The sequence below is a fragment of the Cucumis sativus genome, chromosome 1 (genome assembly GCF_000004075.3).
Source record: "Cucumis sativus cultivar 9930 chromosome 1, Cucumber_9930_V3, whole genome shotgun sequence".
NCBI classification, from domain to species: domain Eukaryota; kingdom Viridiplantae; phylum Streptophyta; class Magnoliopsida; order Cucurbitales; family Cucurbitaceae; genus Cucumis; species Cucumis sativus.
In genome coordinates this window covers 20,381,012-20,402,296 of record NC_026655.2, presented here as the reverse complement: position 1 = coordinate 20,402,296, position 21,285 = coordinate 20,381,012, and positions in this window count along the sequence as shown.

The window sequence follows — 21,285 nt, the reverse complement described above, 5'->3', positions numbered from 1 at the left end:
ATCCACAATTTTGTTTTCAGAAAATGACACCACCTCTCCTGTATGACGTGTCAGTCTTAGATTGGATATATTTATATCCATCTCCTCTTAGCTGGACTAATAAGCAATAACTGCCAAATTAAAACTATTTTCGTATATTTACATTATCAGATTATTCAGTTTTATTATCTTACCATTAATACACAATTAATACGACCCTATTCCTTAAAATCATGATTTTAGTTTAAAAGGTTAAAAGTTAAATCTTGGTTTATTGGGGACAATGTTTTAATCCGTAAAAATGCATAAACGAAATGTCAAACTAAGGAGGAAAATTTGTATTAGGATTGGTGTAAATAGGTGTTAGTACAAAAATATTATAAATTTCTGTTGAATACCCCACCGGAGACCGTAAAACGTGGATCCCACTACTCTTTTTTGACGTGGGACCTTTTCTTTCGTATAAATGAGGAAAATTAAAATTTAATTAACTTTTTTCTTATTTGATCTTTTAATTTTAAGTTCTCAGGTCTTTTTCATATACTAAATACTGACTACGACTGTTTTTGTTGATTTAGGTGATATTTAATATGGGAAATAAATACAATTACTGAAAACACTTTTATTAATTAATTGGAAGATTTGGAATGAAACTTAATTTTGAGGAAATTGACTCATTCATTCCGCAGTGAAATGGATTGGTAGCACTTAAATTTTCCACCTAACCTTGGACAAATATACTTCACCTTCCGCCCATCACATTTACAACATTTTGATGTCTTTTTCAATATCTCACCTTCAATTTTGTACTTGTCTGTGTGTGAGGATTTACTCCTAATTAAACTCCTAATTTTTTTTTTATTTACTCTTAATTGATAACTAATATTTGAAGAGGTTTGAAATTTAAAATTGATAGTAAGAAAAAGGACAAAAATCAGTATGAAATAGGGTCAATCACATGTACGGTTTTTGAAAGATCATAATGGAGAAGAGTGTAACATAAACAAATGCATTTCATAGATCTGAATTTACTATTCCTTTGACTTTTCTATCTCCCATGAATATAAATATTTACTCTGTTTTACTTTGCTAAATAATTTCAATATTTTAAATTATATGTATGCAAATTGTAATAAACTATTCTGTTTTCATTAAGTGAATTTTAGTAAATTGTTTTTTTTTTTTAATTTAGTTATTTGATTTTCTAAATATTAAATTAAAATCATGACTACGTTTTTAAATTTTTTATTCAAATAAGCTTGTTAAAAATGAAAGTAAGTTTGGGTTAGGGGTAATTGACCCATCGTTCATCCTATTTATAATTTCTTAAACTCTTATTTTATTCCTTTTTGTTTAAATGTTTTCAACTATATAATACATAGATACATGTAGGTGAATATTGAGGCATTTAAAAAATGTGCAAAATCTATATTTGTGTTAAAGTGGAGAATATTCTTATACAGGACTCAAATTCTGAATTATGGGTGATGTGAGTTAAAACTTAAAAAGGGGAGTTGCCCAGATCACATAGTCAATGGTCAACCCAAAAAAAGCAAAGAAGTAAGAACTTTGAATTGTATTTTTTATATTTATGCAAAAAGCATGCTTGGCTTGTTGTTATGATGATGGCTAATACTAATAGGTGTAACCAAGTATAAGCATCATTGTTTTAATTAATTAATTAATTAAATTCTGTTTTAAAATATCTCATACACTTCAAAGTTTGAAATTCTATTTTTTTTTTATTAAATTGTACTAATTTCCTTAAATAAATTACTTATTTAGAATTAATATTATTACCAGACAACAATTTAATAATGGAATATCATCATTACATTGCATACTAAACAATTTAAGATTCTTTCAAAAACAATCAAATAACATATATAAATGTTAAATAGAATTTATGAAAGTTTAAAAAATATTCATCTTACAAATATTTCACAATATCAACTCTAACGTTTATAAATATAGCAAAATATTACTTGTATATATATATATGGTAGATCATAATAAACTACTGTATATGTTTATCATGATACATATAGTAGTCTATTGCAATATATCTCAGTTTATTGGAGATAAACTATATTTGTAAATATTTTAGTAGTTGTGTTATTTAAAATCAATTTTCTTAATGTAATGGACTTACATGCATTATAAAAAAATTTACATAACGTCACTCAACATAGGATTAGGAAGGGGACATGAATAAATCGATATCATATCTGAATGAAATAGATGATTTTAAAGACATGAAAGTATGATTAAGAATGACTTAAAAAAATTGAAAGTTACTACATTTATCAACAAGATATGTATTTTCCTCTTCAGCGGTTTAGTCATAAGAACTTCCAATCTCCAAGTTAAAAGAATGCATAGCTTTGAACAATTCTATGTTGGGTTATTTTGGAGTTTTGTGGTGGCAACTTTCACTCTAGTAAAACTTTAATGCAAGTAAGGATGATGTTGTTAAGTTGCAAGGAAATATCGAGGTCATCAAAATTCGAATACTAACTAGTTTAAACCTTGAAATTGAGATAGCGCTACCGTATTATACACAATGCTTTCCACAACATTGTCACACCCTACACATATTTTGATATATACATATTTTGATATATTTGAAGTAATTAAACTATAAGAAAATAGAGGTGAGAGTGGAGGAAGGTGTATGAATCCCAATATTTTACCTCATTTATTGTTTGGGATAGTGAGATATACATTTCAAGGACATGTAAGGCCATATCTGTTTCACCTAAAACAGAAAATGGTCCCTCACTCCCTACCTTACCTACAATAATATAAATACTTCAACTCAAAAACATTTCCTCTTTTCACAACTCCCTACTTACTGTTTATGTCAACTTTAATTTCTAGGGTTATTCTCATAAACTTTTAGATTATATTTGGAATGGTCCTGACTTAATGAAAATATAAATTTTGTTAGACAATCAGTTCATTTTTAATTTTTAGTTCTTAAAAATTAAATATATTTTTATTTTTCTATTTCTTACCATATTTTAATTTCTGAGTAAAAAGTTGAATTCTTAATTAAATTCTAATTATAAAAACAAAAACAATTTTCTTTTAGTAATTTAGCTTGGTTTTTTAAAACATCCATACAAAGTATACCTAAAGTAGTCAATTTAGATGTTTAGTAATTGTAGGTTTAATTTTAAAAAATTTAAAATAAAAAATTAAATAATTATTAAACAATGTCTAAAATATATTTTATTTTGGTCCTACAATTTCAAATTTAAAATATATATCTAAATAGCTACCCAATTATAATTTATATCTGATTAGGAGTAAACATAGTTTTAAGTCACTTACTTTTAATGTCATAATTTTTCTTCAAAAGTAAAAAAAGTCAATAGTTTATGTTTAAGTCCTTTTTTTTCTTCGAAAATATTTTGATACTAAGGTACTTTCTCTCTTGTCAAAATTTAATATGGATATTATGTGTGAAACACAATTCATGGAATTTATAAAATATAATTTGATTAATAATTGAGGTGGTTTTTTTAAAAAAGAAAGTTATGTATATTATATTGATAACAATATCCATTTTCATATATTGGATTAAACAAATTATATTATTTACGTATAGGACTACTATTTATAAGCATTTTTGAGCATATCAATAGATATTTAATAAAGATGTCGAACTCTTCAATCAACAAATAATGACAAGTTGGGTTATATTTTCATCTTTAATTACTTTCTAACGATCTACATATTTATATTTCATCAAATTTTATAATTAAATGGATTCATATTTGGATGAAAAAGAAAACACAGTTGGAGGTATGTAGTAGATTTATTTGAATATATAATTATATGGGTTTAGTTAGAAGTTAAAGATAAAGTAAGTGAACAAATGGTTTAGTTGAGTGTAGGAATTGAAGTAGAAAACAAAATAAAAGTAGAATATGGCATTTTGGAAGAAGAGAGTGGGTGGAGATTTATATATATATATTATTTTTGTTTTGATAATAGTGTTAGATGGTGTGTATTTGGATTTAATAATGATACAATCTAAGTTGTTGGGATTCACCATACATTAATGCTCTTGTCTTCTTCTTCTTCCAATTTCAAATCTTTTTCTTTACTAAGATATCGATTTATATTTATATTTCTGGTGAAAATTTTAAATTAGATGTAAACCCACCACCCCCTTCATCAAATAATATTTAAAATTATAAATTAAATAAAACAATATTTTAAAACTTGAGGGCAGAAATAAAACCTAAAATTAAAATAAGAATGTATTTGAAAACTTAGGAAATAAATATAAATATAAAACAAAAGCTGTAAAGCAGTGAGCAAGCAGTACACTTGATGTAATTAAAGTCTTTGTTAATGAAATCCATAGACGGTGGATTCACGTGACATCCACGTGTTCTACATGCACATATATCACATAGTACATACCTATGTTTAATTCTCCACCCAATCAAAACTCTTATCTTCAATACACTAATTTTATAAGGGTTTCTCACATCTTAAATCTGTATTTTACCTTATACTAAACAATTAATTTAAATATTTCATGTCCCTTCATCCTTCTCATTACTTATCCACATTTGCTATTAATTTGTACTCATTTTTATCATTTTTCTTAAGAAAATTTGTTTTCACATTATCTAATCTCATTTATTTATACTAAAAAATTCTGGCATCTGTTGCACGTACCTTGTATATATATTCATGTATTATTAGTTCATAAATGTTGAACCATGTGCTATTTTTGTTTTTGCTATCATTTTTCTCAAGATTATAGCATGCTGAAAAGAAAAAAAAGCATCAGAACAAAAACACGGCCAATTTACTCCTCCATCAACTGCACATACCTTCGGTGTTGATCGGCGACCCCTTGCCATGTTTCATTGTGCTCCTACTTAGCTTTCATTCAACATATTAGTGGAGCATCTGTGACGTTAATGGTCGTTCAATCGGAACAAAAGTGTAGTAAAATTGTTCTTAAACCAATAGGGGTTGGGGAGTCGCAAGGGTTCATCATAGACCAAACATATGGAAAGATGGAGAGAGGATGCGAAACGTTTAAGAGGTAACACACATTTGTCGTAACCGGTCAACGAAACGCATTTAAGAGAGGAGATGATGAGAATCGTTTCGGAGGTAGCACTAAAACGCAACCGTCGCAAAATAAAAATGGGTTTCAATGGTAGGGACATAAAATCGAGGAGAGTAGGACAAAAATCGAAGACGAAAATATGAGTTTAATACATTTCTCATACACAGAAGATCCACAAACATCTAATCTTTTGTTTGCAGATTAAGATTAATAGCAATTCTATTTTTTGCTCTTAGGAACAACGTCCTACGTCGCTCCGAAGTGCAAATCTATAATGACACACATAAAATAAAATAAAAACTTAATGATTTATTCACTAAATATAAATATATATATATATATAAATGAAGATAATTGTTAGATATTCTCTGACTTTAGAAACTTATGAAGTTGAAGTAATTAACAACCCATTAAGGATGTTTGAAGAAAAAGGTTGAAACCTTATTTAAAATTTGAAGACTAAATTTATAAAGTTTATATTATTTTTAGTAGAAGATCAATAGTAGTAATGTTGGAATGTGAACAATCTAAATCCAAATTGTAAAAACTTGAGCTGAGTTTGTTTTTGTTTGGATTAGACTGGATTGGGTCTTGAGTCGAATATATTGTTTCAAGTTGATTCAAAACCAATTGATGAATCTAAGTATCTTTTAGAATGGATGAATTTGTTAATATTTAATGTTTGTTTTTGTTTAAAGTTTTGTAATAGAAGTCGTCGGTATCTTAAGTTTGAGCTAGTTTTATAAGATTTTAGCTTTTTCTACATGTATTATAGTTAAATTTAAGTATTTTAAATTAATAAAATAATGATAATAACATGAAACTCCAACCCAATCAAATTCAAGTTTTATAAGATTTTAGTTTTTTTTTACAAAATATTATTTTTTGAAAATATTTTCATTTTAAAATTTATGGTTGGAATGTTCAATATATTTGTTCTAGGCAGCAAATTCATTATATATTTAAAATTTAACTTCAAACCATACAATATTAATAATAAATATGAAAAAAGAATTAGAATTATTTTTGTCACATTGTTGTTTGGCTAGAAATATGTTGGCAACTTGAAAGTCGATGTGTGGAAAAAAAAGAAACAAATATTATTTACTGACAAATTCAGCGTGAAAAGAAATTTTGTTTTTGCCGACAAAAATCTTTTTGTTGGCAAAAACAGTTTCTGTCCATGAAAGAAATGTGGCTAGAAAGTTTATTTTTGCTTACATGATGTGATCGTGGGTAAAAATTGTCGCGACGTGATCGCTACGCGGAGCGGCCGACCTCCCCGTTTATTTAATTTTAATAAAAAATTTTGGAGTCGCCACCAATCATATTAAGGTGTGATTGGTCACCCAAAAAAAAGAAAGAAAAAAAAATGATCTGCGTACATTCAGAGATTTAAGTTCGGGAGTCAGTTATGTGTAGGGAAGGTGTTAGCACCCTACAACACCCAAAAAATGGTTACCCAATTTTATCTTTTAAATTAAATTATAGAGGTTCACAAAAAAAGTTTTTATTTAGGTTTTGTTTAAATGTCTCATGTTTATCAATTCATATCGAAGAAAGTAAAACCTAAGCATGAATTGATGATTATGGGTGGCATAGGAGCCGTTAGAAAAATTAAGTTTATTTTGTTTTAAAATATTTTTATTCACCTTAAGAATATTAAGATACCAACACTTGATATTTTAATCTCTATCATAGGTGTTTAATGAAAAATTTCATATATCTAGAATTAATAAATTCATAGAAAATACTACTCAGTCTCATTTAAAATATGAAATGTGTTAATTTAAAAAAAATAATCTATTAATTAAATTTCAAACGGAAAAATTTCATGTATTTATGGATTTTAAATTATAAAATCCATAAAAAACAATACTTTTTCTCCAATTTACATTATTATAAAAAAAAATAATAACAATGACAAAACATTATGAAATTTGAAAAATACTTAGGTGTAATATGCTGAGATAAAATAAATACATTGATAATATATGCAAAATGTAAAAGATATTAATGTAGGATGTAAGATAATTAATTAATACAACACATGCAACATAATTAATTAATTCAAAATGATGCAAAATAATTGATTAATGCAGGATGCAAAATAATTGATTAATGCATAATTAAACGAGGCCAAATAGATATCAAATAATAATTAACAGTTGAATGCTAAAGTAGGTTTGGCCCAATATGCAAATAAATAATATTGCAAATAAATAATCACACCAAAATGAATATCAAATAATTATAGCCACATATGCATACTGATTAATTAATACATCATGCAAATAATTAGAATGAGGGAGTGAAAATGTCACATACAAGTTGCTAATTAATTAATAGGCCAAATGAAAAATGGTTGTTGCCAAATATTAATTATATCATGCATAATTATTAACATGGATAATATATGCATAATTATTAACATGGATAATATATGGATAGCAGTAATTATTAACGAAGTATGCCATATGGATACATGGATAAAGTAATTAACAAAGACTGTAAAATTGATGCCAATGAAGAATGAGTATTACCAAATACAGGATGTTAATTGATTAATTATGCATAATTATTAAAGCATGTTATACGAACATAAGTAATTAACTGTAAAATGAGTGCCAATAAAGAATGAGTATTACCAAATACAGAAGGCTAATTGATTAATTATGCATAATTATTAAGGCATGCCATATGGATATAAGTAATTAACTGTAAAATGGGTGTCAATGAAGAATGAGTATCCAAATACAAATATATGATGCTAATTAATTAAAAAAGAAATTAACACAGAATGGATGCCTAGTAATAAAAGAAAATTAACACAGAATGGATGCCCAATAATAAAAGAAAATTAACACAGAATGGATACCCAACAATTAAAAAGAAATTAACACAGAATGGATACCCAACAATTAAAAAGAAATTAACACAGAACAGAATGGATACCCAATATTTAAAAAGAAATTAACAAAACAGAATGCTCAATATTTAAAAATAAAAAAATAAAAAATTTAATATAGAATGGAAGATAGAATGCTCAGTATTAAGAAAAATACAAATAATAAAATTAACATGTTAAATGATGAACACGATAGTTCATAATTAAAAGCAGTATATCAAACAAGAAAAAAAAAATCATTAAACAAGAATAAGAATAAAAAGAGGAAAAAGAAAAAAAACTTACCAGCAGGTCTGCCCTTCAATGCCAAAGGTTATTCCTTTTGATCTTCTTTCACTCTTCACCTCTTTCTAAATCCTCCAATAATAAAAAAAAAAAATCCTCCTCCTTTCTGAATCTTCTCCTTCTCTTTTTATAGGGAAATGTCTCCTTTTTTAGATAGAAGTGAAGTAGGTTTAGATAGTGAAATGGAATATAGAGAAATGTGGAAGAGTGGGAGAACGTGAGAGATTGGGAAGAAGGTGGAAGAGTGGAGAACGTGAGAGATTGGGGAAGAAGGTGGAAGAGTGGGAGAACGTGAGAGATTGGGAGAAAGTGGGAGGGTTGTGACTCAGTAAAACAGGGATGGTTGAGAAAAATAGGGAGAAGAAAAATAAAATCTTTACTTTTAAATTTAATTTTAAATATGTTTTTATTTTTGTTTTTGTTTTAAAACATAAATTCAAAAATTAAGATTTAAATTTAAATTCAAATTCAAATTCTTTTAAAAAAATAATAAATTAATTAATGAAAAAAAATAAAAAGGCAGGACAAAATACGGTATCTACAGTTTGCCCCCCTTTGTCCATCCTGAAAATATTTAAAGGTGGACAAAGGTAATAGATAAGGTATTTGGGCCAATTTTTTATTTTTTGAGAGAGACAAAAAAAAAAAATCAATCTTAGCTCTAAGACTAAGTTTGATAAACAGGTTTCGACCTCAGCTTTAGATCTGTGCTCGATTTAACCAAATTTGAAAAGGAACATCAACCTTAGCTCTAGGACTAGTTTGATAAATAAAGGAAGGACCTGATAGACAGGCTTCGGCCTCAGCTTCAGATCTGGGCTCGATTTAACCAAATTTGAAAAAGAACATCAACCTTAGCTCTAGGACTAGGTTTGATAAAGAAAGGACCTGATAGACAGGCTTCGGCCTCAGCTTCAGATCTGGGCTCGATTTAACCAAATTTGAAAAAGAACATCAACCTTAGCTCTAGACTAGGTTTGATAAATAAAGAAAGGACCTGATAGACAGGCTTCGGCCTCAGCTTCAGATCTGGGCTCGATTTAACCAAATTTGAAAAAGAACATCAACCTTAGCTCTAGGACTAGGTTTGATAAATGAGAAAGGACCTGATAGACAGGCTTCGGCCTCAGCTTCAGATCTGGGCTCGATTTAACCAAATTTGAAAAAGAACATCAACCTTAGCTCTAGGACTAGGTTTGATAAAGGAAAGGACCTGATAGACAGGCTTCGGCCTCAGCTTCAGATCTGGGCTCGATTTAACTAAATTTGAAAAAAACATCAACCTTAGCTCTAGGACTAGGTTTGATAAATGAGAAAGACCTGATAGACAGGCTTCGACCTCAGCTTCATATCTGGGCTCGATTTAACCAATTTTTTTTTTAAAAAAAACATCAACCTTAGCTCTAGGACTAGGTTTGATAAATGAGAAAGACCTGATAGACAGGCTTTGGCCTCAGCTTCATATCTGGGCTCGATTTAATCAATTTTTTTTAAAAAAACATCAACCTTAGCTCTAGGACTAAGTTTGATAAATGAGAAAGGACCTGATAACAGGCTTTGGCCTCAGCTTCATATCTGAGCTCGATTTGATCAAATTTGTAAAAAAAACACCAATCTTAGCTCTAGGCTAGATTTGATAAAGTGGACTCATCCTTCTTTTAAAACATATTTGAAGTTTAATTTAAAAATATTATGCTTTTCAAAGGAATAAATAGCTCACTACTCCATTTTACCAATACCATTAACAATCTATCTGCATAATCGTCGTAGGATAGAATAAGACATGTATCACGAGAACTTTTTAAGCTGTAGAACTCGCCTCTCTTCGTATCAAACAAATGAATCCAAACTGCGAAAGATTGTACTATGTTGTAATGACATAATGTTGTTTTCGTCTTGGACTTCACAAAACATGAATCCTTTAGGATTCAGACTTCCAATTGCAGCAACTCACAATCATAGAGAAATTTGTCTGGACTTGTAAACACTTACAATTCCTTAAGTCTTAACAAGAGAAAATCATAGCTTTTACTTGGTTTGCAAATACAATAAGTTGTACTGAATCATTGTTAATTAACAAATAGATAGAACAAACTAATGAATAAATTGATGTTTACTATAAGTTGATGATATTTTAAAAAAAGATGAAAGAAAGGAATGACAAATAAAGAAGTGTTTGATAAATATGATAAGAAATGAAAAGATAACAACGATTCTTGGAATAGGAGTACAAAGAGAGGAGGTAAGGGATAATTTATACATATGAAATAACATTCTAAGAACTAAATGTAAGTTTCCTATAAATACCCTTGACTTCTTTCAACACTACGAAATTTTCTATGAAAAGGCCTCACGCATAATATCTTCGAACATAATCTGAATTCACATGATTTTTTTAGCTTAACACCATCCATATTGGTTAAAAGCAAAGCTCCTCCTGGAAAACTCTTTTCACCACAAACGAACCTTCATAATTAGGAGTCCATTTTTCTCGATGATCCTTTTCAAATGAAAATATCCTTTTTAATGCCAAATCTCCTTCTCAAAAACTTCAAGGGTGCAATTTTTTATTGTATGCTCGTATTAGTCTTCTTTGGTAAAGTTGTCTGTGACTTAATGCTGCCAAACATTTTTTTTTCAATGAAATTCAACTGCTCATAACGACATTCAACTTCATATAACTTAGCTTCCATGATAACTCTCAATGAAGGTATCTTAAGTTCTAAAGGTAGGACAACTTTTATACCATAAACCAAATAAAATGGTGTTGCCCCTGTTGAAGTACGAACTGATGTATGATATCCATGCAGTGTAAATGGTAAAATTTCATGTCAATCTTTGTATGTTGTTGTCATCTTCTCAATAACTCTTTTAATATTTTTGTTGACTGCCTCAACTGCCACATTCATCTTGGGGTGATATGGAGTCGAATTTCTGTGATTGATCTTGAATTTCTCACAAAGTTCGTCCATCATTTGTTATTAAGGTTCTTGGTATTATCTGTAATAATACCCTCTGGTAGACCATAACGACAGATCAACTTTTTTGATAAACTTGAGCACCACTCCTTTGTAACATTGCAGTAAGATTGCCTCTAATCATTTAGTGAAGTAATCAATCGCCACAAGAATAAAATGTTGATCATTTGAGGCTTTAGGATCAATGGTCCAATAACATCCATTCCCCATAAAGAAAACGACCATGGTGCTGACAAGACATGCAATGGAGATGCTGCTGCATGAATCTTATCCATATAAATTTGACACTTTTTACATTCTCTTGCATATTTTATACATCTGATTCCATCGTTGTCCAATAATAACCAGATCTAAGTATTTGTCTAGCATAATATGTCCGTTCGCATGTGTTCACATATTCCTTCATGAATTTCTGTCATAATTTGTTTTGCTTCTTCCACATCAACACATCGAAGGAGTACCATATCATGGTTTCTTTTATAAAGAACTTTACCACTTAAGAAAAAGTTCATGGCCAACCTTCTTATTGTGCGCTTGTCATTCTCTGAAGCTCCATATTTCTCTACAATTATGTATTGCTTGATATCAAAATACCATGGCTTATTATAATACAGGTGGCTCTGCAAATACTGCTTAATTTTGTTGAAAGCTTCACAATCCTCATTCTATTTTCTTGGATTGTTTTTACGTAAAAGCTTGAAGATTGGTTCGCAGGTTGAAGTTAAATGCGAGATAAATCTGGATATGTAATTTAGTCTTTCAAGAAAATCTCGAACTTCTTTTTCTGTTTCAGGGGATGGCATGTCCATGATAGACTTCACTTTATCTGGGTCTACTTTGATCCCTTCTTCACCGACAATGAATCCGAACAGTTTTCCCGAGGTTGCCCCAAATGTACATTTGGATGGATTTAATTTCAATTGATACTTTCTCAACCAATTAAATAATTTTTGGAGTATAGTTGTATGATCTTCATTTGCTTTGGATTTTGCAATCATATCATCAACATACACCTCTATTTCCTTATGCATCATATCATGAAAAAGTGTAACCATTGCTCACTGATATTTGCCCCAGCATTTTTTTGAACCAAAAGGCATTACTTTGTAGCAGAATGTTCTCCAACAGGTAATGAATGTTGTTTTTTTTTTTTATCTTCTTCAGTCATTTTAATTTGATTATATTCTGAAAAACCATCCATGAAGGAGAAAGTTGAGTATCCTGCAGTGTTATCCACCAACATGTCGATATGAGGTAAATGGAAGTTGTCTTTGGACAAGCTCGATTTAAATCTCTATCCATACACATTCTCACTTTTCTGTCTTTTTGTTTGCTTTTTGGATACTGGAACAATGTTTTCCACTCGTTCAGGATATTTGGAGACTGTGAGGAACACTGTTTCGAATTGTTTAAGTACTTCCCATTTTATTTTAAACAATATATCAAGCTTCATTTTACGTAGCTTTTGTCTTACTAGGTTGCATTCTGGCTTCAAAGGAACACGATGTACTACAATATCCGTATTTAACCCCGGCATATCCTGATAACTCCAAGCAAAATATCTGAGTACTCACGTAACAAATTGATTATTTTTTTTCGAGTTTCACTGGTCATTGATGTGCCAATTTTTACCTCTTTTAATTCCTCCTGAGAACCCAAATTGATTACTTCAACTAGCTCTTGGTGAGGACCTAAGACCTTATCTTCTTCTTCTACTAATCTTAACAGTTCTGAGGATATTCTCCCAGCATTTTCATCGTCACTCTCTTTGTCAGATTCCATAGTGTATATTAAGGTATCAAGGGTAGAACTGGAATTACTAACATCTTCGTTCTTATGAATGTTGTCTATGAAAAAGTTTGGACTTTTGTGTTTAATTTGCAAGATGCAAGAAAGAAAGCAGAGAGAAGAAGTTGGAAAGAACGAAAGGAAAATGCGAAGATTTCATTAAATAACAAATAAAACAGTACATTCATATTGTAAAGCAAATAAAACATTGTGGCCTTGTGTAGAGCCACTATAAAATAAAAGGAATTTGACAAATAAAAGCTTAATCATTACTCTTGAAATTCTTTTGAAAATGTAGGTATATCTACAACATCCCAAGTATTAAGCTCGAAATCAGGTGGACATGCATAAACTGTTTCTCCTTCATTTTTGCACTTTTGAAACAAAGCAATCTACAATGTTCACTTTTGGATTTTCATGATTAGGCAGTGGATTGTTGTTGACATCCGGCTTCTCACCAACTTTTTTGAAGCTTAACCATCCATCATTAATCAAAGATTGCACATTCCTTTTTAAAGCCAAACAATTTTCAATTGAGTGTCCTGCTCCTTCGGCATAATAATCACATCGAGCATTTGAATCATATCATTTTGGATAAGGAGATTGTATAGGATTCATTGGGATAGGAGCTAACTGTCGATTTTGAATTAGATGAGGTAAAAGTTCTGTATATGTCATGGAAATTGGATCAAATTGTCATGTATCTGAGTTGGTCTCGCTACTTTGACCTTGTACAAATGGTTGAGAAGAGTTTGAATTAATAGGCTTTTGGGCTCTAGAGAAAGAGTGAGTTGGTACATAGTTGTTATGTGGGACATGAGAAACATTGCTTATATATGAAGAAAACTTTGGTCATGTTTCTTTGGCAAAACGATTTGTGGTTCCCTAAATTAGGAAAACCAAATGCATGAACCTATCTTCTTTCTTCTTAGATGTTGTTCCTTTCTTTAATCCCTCATACTCAGCTGAAGCCTCTGCTAATCTCCCGTGCTTTATCGCATATTCAATTCTTTCACCAATAACAATAATGTCACAAAAATTGGTTGTAGCATTACCAATCATTCGATCATAGAATGGAGCCCGCAAAGTATTCATATACATAGACGTCATTTCTTTGTCTGTTAATGGTGGTTGAACCTCCGCGACCATATCTCTCCATCGTTGAGCATATTCTTTAAAGTTTTTGAATTCTTCTTCTTCATACGTTGCAAGTCTAAACGATCTGGAGCCATATCAATATTATGTTTATATTGCTTTAGAAATGCATCAGCTAAATCCTTCCAAACATGAATGTGTGTATTATCTAATTGAATATACCATCGAGTAGCTGGACCAGTCAAACTGTCCTGAAAGCAATGGATCAACAATTTATCATTACCAATATGCATTGTCATCTTTCTACAATACCTTATAAGATGACTCCTTGGACACGATGATCCATCATATTTGTCAAATTCGAGAACTTTAAACTTTGCTGGAATGATCAAGTCTGGCACTAAGCACAACTGTGTTGCTTCTATATTTCCATAAACATCAGTCCCTTCAATTGCTCGCAATCTTTCTTCCAAAACATCTAGTTTTTGCTTAGCCGAAGTGTTCTCATTTTGCCTTATGTCTTGAATTTTAGCCTGAGCTTCCAATTGTTCTATATCTGGGACAGGAGGTGGAACATCAAAAAGTGGATTCATAGCAACATAGTGTCGAGCAGTTTGAGACTGTGTAACGTTCATGTGGCGTGACATAAATCTTGGGGGATAAATGGGATCATTGGTGTCTTGAATTGGATTGCTTGATTGTGTTGTTTCTATGACGACTTTTCCTTTTCCTATTGAAAGCAATTCCAGTATTTTTGAAACTTGTTCCCCAAGACTATTAATATCTTGTCTCATTTTATCCATGTCTTTATCTTGTTCTCTTCGATTCGACTTTTATGCATCGTATTGTAAGGATGATGAATTGGAGTAGGGTGAGCTATGTTTTACTTTGATTATTTTGAAAACTTTGAAGACTAAAGAGCAAGGGAAGAAAGAGAAAGAAAAAATTAAAAATTTAAAATTTAAAATTTAAAATTAAAAATAAAAATTAAAATCAAAAATCAAAAATCAAAAATCAAAAATCAAAAAAAAAAAAAAAGAAAAAACATGAAAAGAAAAGAAATAAGAATTTTATGTACTTTAGCTTAATTGTTTTTTAATATTTAGTTAATTTTAGAATATATAAAGTTTTCATGTACCTCTACAATGTAAACATTACTTTCTTTAAAGTATTGCATGAAGCCAAATGACCAATTTCTAGGGAACTAAGATAAATAAAATTTAAATATCAAACTCAAAATAATAATAATATAGAAAATACTGTTATTGAAATTCTTTTTTTTAAATGAAATATGTATTATTTAAAATTTTAGGAAAATGTGAAACTTTGTTAAAATAAATAAATAAAAATAATTTGAATATTTGACTTTTGGATAAAATATGTCAAAAAGAAACTGACATGGTGTTGGTATCATCTAAACTCTTAGAAATTAAAGGTCTTCAAACTTATTCTAATGTTATTTAAGAAATAACAAAAGAATTAATCTGAGCGAGGATTTTTCATGTGCCTACACGGGAGTCGAAACCCCTCGAAGGTCAACACTACTCCATCCTCAATTCTAGTCCTATAAGGTTGTAGCCCGGGTAGAGGGCTTGTGAGTGTGTGTAAATGCATGTTGGAAAAAAAATGTACCAATAACATAGTACAAAATATTACATATGAATCAATAAAAAAAAAAATAATTAAGTGAACCAACATATTATAATATAATAAGAATAAAAGATAAAAATGTACTGGCTTGACTCTCTTACACATTGCAATGTCCCCAGTGGAGTCGCCAAGCTGTCGCGATGTCGCTCGACGTGATCGCGGAGCGGCCGACCTCCCCGTTTATTTAATTTTAATAAATAGTTTTGGAGTCGCCACCAACCATATTAAGGTGTGATTGGTCACCCAAAAAAAAAAAAAAAAAATGGTCTGCGTACATTCAGAGATTTAAGTTCGGGAGTCAGTTGTGTGTAGGGAAGGTGTTAGCACCCTACAACACCCAAAAAATGGTTACCCAATTTTATCTTTTAAATTAAATTATAGAGGTTCACAAAACAAAGTTTTTATTTAGGTTTTGTTTAAATGTCCCATGTTTATCAATTCATATCGAAGAAAGTAAAACCTAAGCATGAATTGATGATTATGGGTGGCATAGGAGCCATTAAAAAATTAAGTTTATTTTTGTTTTAAAAGATTTTTATTCACCTTAAGAATATTAAGATACCAAAACTTGATATTTTAATCTCTATCATAGGTGTTTAATGAAAAATTTCATATATCTAGAATTAATAAATTCATAGAAAATACTACTCAGTCTCATTTAAAATATGAAATGTGTTAATTTAAAAAAAAAAATCTATTAATTAAATTTCAAACGGAAAAATTTCATGTATTTATGGATTTTAAATTATAAAATCCATAAAAAACAATACTTTTTCTCCAATTTACATTTATTATAAAAAAAAATAATAACAATGGCAAAACATTATGAAATTTGAAAAATACTTAGAAGTAATATGCTGAGATAAAATAAATACATTGATAATATATGCAAAATGTAAAAGATATTAATGTAGGATGCAAGATAATTAATTAATACAACACATGCAACATAATTAATTAAATCAAAATGATGCAAAATAATTGATTAATGCAGGATGCAAAATAATTGATTAATGCATAATTAAACGAGGCCAAATGATATCAAATAATAATTAACAGTTGAATGCAAAGTAGGTTTGGCCCAATATGCAAATAAATAATATTGCAAATAAATAATCACACCAAAATGAATATCAAATAATTATAGCCACATATGCATACTGATTAATTAATACATCATGCAAATAATTAGAATGAGGGAGTGAAAATGTCACATACAAGTTGCTAATTAATTAATAGGCCAAATGAAAAATGGTTGTTGCCAAATATTAATTATATCATGCATAATATTCATATGCATAATTATTAACATGGATAATATATGGATAGCAGTAATTATTAACGAGTATGCCATATGGATACATGGATAAAGTAATTAACAAAGACTGTAAAATTGATGCCAATGAAGAATGAGTATTACCAAATACAGGATGTTAATTGATTAATTATGCATAATTATTAAAGCATGTTATACGAACATAAGTAATTAACTGTAAAATGGTGCCAATAAAGAATGAGTATTACCAAATACAGAAGGCTAATTGATTAATTATGCATAATTATTAAGGCATGCCATATGGATATAAGTAATTAACTGTAAAATGGGTGTCAATGAAGAATGAGTATCCAAATACAAATATATGATGCTAATTAATTAAAAAGAAATTAACACAGAATGGATGCCTAGTAATAAAGAAAATTAACACAGAATGGATGCCCAATAATAAAAGAAAATTAACACAGAATGGATACCCAACAATTAAAAAGAAATTAACACAGAATGGATACCCAACAATTAAAAAGAAATTAACACAGAACAGAATGGATACCCAATATTTAAAAAGAAATTAACAAAACAGAATGCTCAATATTTAAAAATAAAAAATAAAAAATTTAATATAGAATGGAAGATAGAATGCTCAGTATTAAGAAAAATACAAATAATAAAATTAACATGTTAAATGATGAACACGATAGTTCATAATTAAAAGCAGTATATCAAACAAGAAAAAAAAATCATTAAACAAGAATAAGAATAAAAAGAGGAAAAAGAAAAAAAAACTTACAGCAGGTCTGCCCTTCAATGCCAAAGGTTATTCCTTTTGATCTTCTTTCACTCTTCACCTCTTTCTAAATCCTCCAATAATAAAAAAAAAAAAATCCTCCTCCTTTCTGAATCTTCTCCTTCTCTTTTTATAGGGAAATGTCTCCTTTTTTAGATAGAAGTGAAGTAGGTTTAGATAGTGAAATGGAATATAGAGAAATGTGGAAGAGTGGGAGAACGTGAGAGATTGGGGAAGAAGGTGAAGAGTGGGAGAACGTGAGAGATTGGGGAAGAAGGTGGAAGAGTGTGGAGAAACGTGAGAGATTGGGAGAAAGTGGGAGGGTTGTGACTCAGTAAAACAGGGGATGGTTGAGAAAAATAGGGAGAAGAAAAATAAAATCTTTACTTTTAAATTTAATTTTAAATATGTTTTTATTTTTGTTTTTGTTTTAAAACATAAATTCAAAAATTAAGATTTAAATTTAAATTCAAATTCAAATTCTTTTAAAAAAATAATAAATTAATTAATGAAAAAAAATAAAAAGGCAGGACAAATACGATATCTACAAAAATATTTTTCTATCGACGTTTTTTTCGTGGCTAGAAAATATATTTTTGCCAATGTGATGATGATCGTGGACAAAAATACCTTTTTGTCGACTTTTTTTTCATGACTAGAAATATATTTTATGTCAACGATTTTAATTTGCATGGGCATTTCTGCCGACGCAACGTCAAAAACGTGGTCAAAGGAAAAACGACGACGGTGTGTTTCGACTACGCATCGTGCCCACACAAAAAAATGTCGACATAAGTTATACCCACATTTTTTATAAGAACTCTCTATGTTTTTCTACGTCGAAAGAAATGAAAATTCTTGTAATAGTAGTAATATGAAAGGACAACAAAATTTTAGATATGATGATGATATTTAAATGTTTGTAGCACAAGGATCAACCAAGTGAAAGCCTTCTCAAACACCTTATATATACCCATCAAATAATCACCTTTCACAAAATCAACACCATTTTCATGTGGAACTATTAAAAATTCATAACATTTAAAAAAATTGACTTAAATTTTAGAAGTATTTGTCATGAGCTAAACTCAAAATTTAGAAGCTATATATTTTTACTCAATAATCATAAGTCCAAATACTTCCCTTCACACCAAAAAAAAGTCAATTAAAATAACTAGAAGTTCACTAAATTCTGAAAACTTACGAACAATCATTGAAAAAAGAAAAAAATCCGTTAGTTAAACATGTATAACTTAAACATAACCGGCTTAAATAAAATTTAAATAAGAGAAAATCTCATGGACAACAAAGAAAATTGAAATTGTTTACGAAATATAGCAAAAAAAAAAACTTAAATAAGCAATTTTTTTTTAGATTTTACTATATTTGCTACATTTTTTATAAATATTCAATTTCTAACTTTAAATTAAAATTTCTTTGGTTTCTTTCTTTATAAAATACAATTTGACACTTCATTATTTTAAATCTTTCTTTGATACTTTCCTAAATAAGTTTACATGCACCCTACATAATAAGTAAGCCTTTTTTTTTCTTAAACAACAAATACATATGCACCATGGTAATTATAATACAAAAAGAAACCTAAAGAATAGTGTAGTGTTAGGAGTGTGTATCATTTAGTTTGGTTCGATGTTCGTTGATTTTTACAATAAAAGATCGATCTAATTCAATACATTTTTATTTTTTTAAATACAAACCAAGAAGTCCAATTGGTATTAAAAAACAAACCAAACGAATTGAATTGGATTTTAAATTTTTGTATCACTTCTACATGGAAGTAAAAATTCAGGATCAAAAGATCCAATTTAACACTTTATGGTTTTTTCCAAATACAAACCAAGAATTCCAATTGGTACTATGGACCAAACCAAAGGATTAAATTGATTTTCGATTTTTTGTATCACTCCTGCTTGTCAGTAAAAATTTGGGAACAAAAATTAATTTTATCATATATTTTAATTTAAGTTACTTCACTTTCATAATTTATTTTATTAAATTAACCTCTCACTCACGATGACAAGGTTATGTTATCACCACCAACATACTTTAGACTCTCACTTAACCTTCGTTGATATTTATACCCTCTTGCCTCTCACTGAGAACTATTCGAATAGTGGAAGCTTTAACCACTGGACTGAACGTTTCAAAGAAATCAACATCCAGATTTTGATGAAATTCCTTGGCTACGAGGCGTGCCTTATACTGTTGAATTGTTCCATTTGAATTCCTTTTAATTCGAAAGACTCATTTCGGCAAGTCACATTCAAATTAGGAGATGGTGGTACGAGGTGCCATGTTTGATTTCTAACCATAGCATCATATTTATCATCCATAGCTTGTTTCCAAGAAGGAGTGGCCAAAACAACTTTGACCCTTATCGGTTTTGTGAAAGTTCAGTCAATGAGGCATGTAGAGAGTGAAGGGATAAAAACTCATGGCAGCAAAAGATTTTACGGAATCATTCCTCAATTTAATTTGAAAATCTAAAAATACCAATGCATTGGCAAAATAATATAGAAACCAATTTTATTGTTTGACGTCTCTAAATCTACAAAATAAATCTCTAAATTGGGACACCACCCGTCGGGACCTTACTATCCTCTGGGGTGAGATTGATTTGTGGGAACCAATTGGGATATAAAAAAGTTTAGAGATTTTTTAGAAAAGCTCTTTTTGTAGAAAAGCTCTTTTTGTAGAAAAATAGTTTTTATTTTTTGGTTGATTGAATCATTAATAAAACTGTTTATTCTTCTAGATATTTATAACTCTCTTTCACTTCTTGGAGTAGGAATGAGAGTAAGAGATAATCATAGAATTCTATTAATTTAAAAAATATTAAATTAATAGAAATTTCAAACAAACTAATTAATTAACCATTAATCAATTAATTAATAATTAATTAATAATTAATTAAATCATATTTAATTAATATTTCATTTAAATCTTATTTAATGAATATCTATCAAATATCTTATAGTTTTATATTAATTTAATTAAATAATATTAAACTAAACTAATTATTAATTCTTCAATTAATTAATAACTAAATTAAATATCTTATATTAACTTAATTAAATTTGAATCATATTCAAATATAAATTTTCTTTATAAATTTCTCTCCTAATCAGTAATTTTAATATGAACCCAACTAATATTAAATTAATATTTAAACTCATTCAAATATTTTATCTCTCATAAATTAATTTTGAATCATATCCAAATTTAAATTTATACAATAAAGTTTGATTAACATATAAACTTTATATTATAATGTATCACCATACATTATACTAAATTTCAAAGTAAATTTGAACATTTCAAATTACATCTAATATTAATAAATCTCATTATCCTTTACGAGCTAGGAATGAGACCTAATGGACCTACAGACCATAAGCTACAACGATATGAGATTAA